Source organism: Chinchilla lanigera, unplaced genomic scaffold (assembly GCF_000276665.1).
Source record: "Chinchilla lanigera isolate Chin_1 unplaced genomic scaffold, ChiLan1.0 scaffold00010, whole genome shotgun sequence".
In the NCBI taxonomy this organism is placed as follows: domain Eukaryota; kingdom Metazoa; phylum Chordata; class Mammalia; order Rodentia; family Chinchillidae; genus Chinchilla; species Chinchilla lanigera.
This window is the reverse complement of record NW_004955411.1, coordinates 5015991-5020801: the sequence shown is the minus strand read 5'-3', so window position 1 is coordinate 5020801 and position 4811 is coordinate 5015991. Positions and strand designations below refer to the sequence as shown.

General features: G+C 45.9%; 1 long non-coding RNA gene across 1 annotated transcript; it reads right to left on the bottom strand.

Annotated features, from left to right (window-relative positions):
• Nucleotides 1-807: 807 nt before the first annotated feature.
• On the bottom strand, nucleotides 808-4769 carry LOC102025097. Its single transcript, XR_259918.2, has 3 exons — nucleotides 3913-4769; nucleotides 1605-2465; nucleotides 808-1249 (listed from the first exon to the last, which is right to left on the bottom strand). It is a non-coding gene; the product is annotated as an uncharacterized LOC102025097 (long non-coding RNA).
• Nucleotides 4770-4811: the final 42 nt, after the last annotated feature.

Genomic DNA, 4811 nt, shown 5'->3' with positions numbered 1-4811 from the left:
AGACAATTCTAACCACATGAACTGCAGTGTGTACAAATAAAACAGAAAGTTTTTAAAAAGGTGATAGTCTCCGGGCACATTGTTTCACTTATGTGAGAAAACTAAAGCATAAATAAGAAGCAAAAGGGAAAAAAAAGATAGGTATTAGGCAGTGGGAAGGTCTTTTTCATGTGGGAAGGGCAATAAGAGATGGAAGGAAGAGGTAAGAAAGAAAGGAAAAGGGATTTTTAAAAAAGAGTTGAAAAAAGTGGAAATAGAGGTTTTACAAAGAAGGAGAGGGAAAAAGAGTTCAAGGGAGCAAAGAAGGGGAAAGAGGAAAGGCCCCCCACAAAAAAAAAAGGAATTCTCCTTTCCCTCACCCCAGTTGTTCTTTCCTTTTGAGCAGTTTCTTTCCCTTTCACAATATGTATTGAACCTTTCAGATTTTACTTACTCTTTCAATTTCTTACACTAGGGAGACACTACTAGAAAGAAAGAAAGAAGGGAAAGATATATATATATATGATAGCTAAGATAATTGTACTACTAATTTCTATTGGTCTATTGAAAGGAAGAGTGAGTGCTTAATTGCTTGTCCAATTTTGCATGCCTATACCTTGTAATCTGAGTGACTACTTTGAGGATAACAATATGCAATATAACAACCATTATTAATTTCCAATCATCATGTTTGGAAATTCTGTATCGTTTTTTATCTTTATTCTCTTTAAAATAAAAACAAATTCTGTATTGTTTTTTATCTTTATTCTCTTTAAAATAAAAACAAATTCTGTATTTTTTATCTTTATTCTCTTTAAAATAAAAAAGAATTAAGATGTGCTATGTACAAGTACAAACTCCCTATGATAAATGTAATCGTTATGTACTGCCAACACGCTCTAATGAACAACTTTCTTTTAATGATGTATCCCCCACACGGGCAGCTGCCGAACTGCCCGCGGGTTTTCCATTTCATTGCGTGGAGCCTCAGAAAGACTTGCGCACAGGAGTTGAGAGTGAAGATCTGGCACTGCACGCCACTGCTCAGGCCTGGATATTCCTGAGGGAAACTGGGCTGCTGTCTGGCAGGAAGGGAGTGGCGGGGAAGTGCTCCGTGAGCAGCTGGGCAGTGTGGTGCACCTGGGGCTTCCGGCTGTGCCTAGGATTGCTTTTACTCCTGCAGTGCAATGTGCACACGGCAGGGAGCACCCTGGGTCACGTGACGGAAACAGCAGCGCAGGCTGGAGAGCTGGCGAGAGCTTCTGAGCTTCTGTTGGGGAATGCATACGCCATGAAGAGGGCCCAGAGTCTAGAGCAGTTTTAAGCATTAAACGCTGCTCCTCAGCTTTTGGGTTGTAGGGATGTTACTGCCCAAGTAGAAAGGGTTCTAACTGGAATAAGGCGTGGAGAACTGTGACGTATGGGACAGACATAGGGAAGAGGCATAGCCCAGAAGGGCCGCACAGCAGTGCAGACACAGGTTGCGGTGGTGACTAGGAACGACCCCTGGGAAGAGCTGCAGTGACATTCTTGCCAGCAGCATTTGCTGGGGGAGTGCCACGGCCAGCTGCCTCCCTGCCCACCCCACTCCCCATGCTCCCCAAACTCAGGGTCAGCTCACTTACATGAGGGGCTGCAGGCAGAGTATCCCGCATCCGCAAGCAGCCATATTTCCAATTTTGTTTCTGAATTACTTGGGGGCCCTCAAAGGCACCTGGTATTTCACAAATCACAAGTGTTTATCAGTTAAGCGAAGGGGGAGGCTCTTAGCTGACATGATACTCTAAGAAAACCAGCCGGTGGATGGATGAGGTGCTACTGCTTGCATTATGTTTTTATACTGGGTTCAAACATCCTGTCAGGAAAAGCACACGGACAGAACCCAGGGACACTGCTCTATGAGACTGGCTCACAGACTGGGGACACGGTTGGTACTGGCTCCGAGATGCCGGGGCCACCGCCTCTGTCCACAACCAACACTTCAAACCCGACCCCAGAGCACGCAGAAGGCAAATCAGTCTCCTCTCCACCTTCGCCCTCATTTACTTGTCTGGTTTGAAAAGATTTCTCAAAAAGGATGAGGCAGAGAAGGTGTGCTAAGATACCCAGCAAACCGGGGTTCCATGCGTGGTACAGCAGAGACTGCGCCATGGGATCCCAGCCCCAACAGCAGAACCACTGTGGCACGGTCATCTCTGATTTGACCCTTGAATGAGCGTGGTACATCCCAGAAGGCTGCCGCCCACTCACAAACGTGGTCCCAATTGTCCTGGTGGATCTCCTTCTGGTTTAACGCCTGAAGTAAGTGTAACTTCATTCCATCTTTATCATAATTTTATAACATGTTGGTGGGAATCCACATTTTCAAAGGTCTTCATGAAGCACGGGTTGTTGTAACCGATAACTACTTTCCAAGATGTGGTAACAGATTCTCCTGCTGTCTGCCCATGCTGAGCTCCAGACCCTTCACAAAGCAACACTTGTTACTGCAGAAGACGAAAGAAAACATGCACAGATGGTCAGCGTGAGAAACCGATTCATTCCTCACTCCCAATTAAAGGTGTCTGTCCGAGCCAGCTGACATGTGCCTGGGGCCACCTCCTCAGGAAGAACGGCTCCTCCTGGGCCAGAGCTGGGGGCCCAGGCTCCCTTGTGGGCAAACGCCATAGATGCCCACGTCGTTAGTTGGTATCAACTGTACACAGAGGAAAAATAATTGAGTTCCCGCTGTGAGCCAGTAACACATGTTCCAGCTCGAGGGTCTCAGATGCTTAGCATTGTCTCAGCGTGATAGCTAAGAAGGGGAAGCGAAAAGGCTCCAGAAATTGGAGATTTCACAAAGTATTGGGGTGAACAACTCAATTATTTTCCACATTCTTGTTATTCTTTACCTCACATCTATATTGTTTCAAGTACCTGGACAGAGAAGATATGTAAGTTTATGTAATGAGTTACTGTACAAGGAAAGGTTAACTTTTGTTTTGTGCTTTGGTTTTTGTTTTGTTTTGGCCTGGGCGTCAGGCCTATTTAATCATCTCTGCAAGAACGATCAATTTTACAGGCACATTAACTTGACTAAAAGCCAACAAAGCAAAATCTTTGAAATGCTGAGGATATTGACCAGAACAAATCAAAGTCTTACGTCCTGTGGTTAATATAAATAAACCTGACTTAAAACTTACCATAATATCTGATAACCTTGCATACCATGGGAGTAAATTCTTAATAGAGTGGAACTATTTATATGTTCAAGGGACACAATCACATAAACAATATTTTTGTAAAACTTGTTAGCTAAGAAAATTTTATCATGTTATTTTAAAGTTAGTAATGGATTTCAGTTCCACTGGATTGCCTGCATATCTGCAACACTAGTTTTGTGTTTTCCGATTTAACAAGTAAGAGTAATCTCTACACAACTGTCCACATGGTGAGACTTATAAATTGCTAAATTTGCAACCTGAGTTAGTTTTAAATTGCACCTATTAATGTTTAAAATTCAGTGAGGATCTTACATTTATGTAATATTAGCTGTACCAATAATTTCTCACATATTCAAAAACACAAGAGAATAGAAAAAAAGTAAGCCAGAAACTGCTCTCGAAATTTTGATACAGACCCTTCAGTTTTCCATTTAATAGAAATGCATGGACTTGCCTGTGTCCTTCACCATAAGGGAGTGATGTGGTGCTTCCTACACGTCTCAGTCTGCTTCCAAGTGTCCCGTTATGTCCCAGTATGTGTGGACCTACTTCAGGGATCCAGGCATGTAAACTAGGCCTACGCTTTCAAAGGTCCTGGGACATAGGGAATTCCAATCTTTGCCCTCACTGGGAATGCACAGGGGAAACTGAATACAACTGGGCCCATGGCCAGCACAGGTGCCCAGGCTACTTCCAGGTTCTCAGGCTATAGACAAAACCACCAACTCACCTGGACTGGACAGCCAGGGCACAGTTGGGTCAGGCAGATGCAGAGCGAAGGGTAGGCTCGGGCAGCCTGACTGGGCCACTGCAACTGTAGGTGCTCGCCGCTCCCTCAGACCTGGCACAGGCAGGGAAGCACCCACAGGGAAGCCCTATCAGGGAGGCGGGGTCCCTACACAACTGAGCCTGGGCCTGGCCTTCTGTCTAGGCCATGCAGGTGGGGTCTGGTGGCCACCGCAGCCCCCCACCCCTAGTCTCTGCTACCATAGCAGTGCTCACATGGCGGAAGGGGCTGCTGGGTCCTGGCCTTGGCTGTTGGAAGCTGGGCCCCAGAGCAGCAGCCTTGAGAGTGACACCTGTGCCCACGCAGTGTCTGCCCCAGCCAAGCGCAACCCGGAGGAGACCGGCAAGCCCCTGTGCTGGGAACCTGTGGCAACCCTGCCTTGAGCCCAGCGCATAGCATCCCAGGCTATTGAGATAACTCCAGGTCTTGTGTTTGTTCAGTGTAGCTAAAGAAACTGCGTGCGATGACATAGCTGGACCTACACAGGACCAAAATGCATGTGCCCTGTCCAACCAATATCCTTACACTCATCTACAAGTAAAAATCTTTCTCTACAGATAACATGGCTAGAACTAGAAAGGGAATGGGGTCAGCGATACACACCTGTAATCCCAGCACTGTGGGAGGCACAGGTGGGAGTATGGTAAGGTTAAGTGCAGCTGGTGCAACTTAGGGAGTTACTGAAACCCTGTCTTTAAGAAAATAAGGCCCTGGAGAATACAATCCCCAGCACAAGGAAAAGAAGAAGTAGCTATTTCATCAGGTAAATTGGAATCAACGCAGGGACTCAGAAGCATGAAAAAGCGAAGGGTATGACACCATTAGAGAGCACCATAACTCCA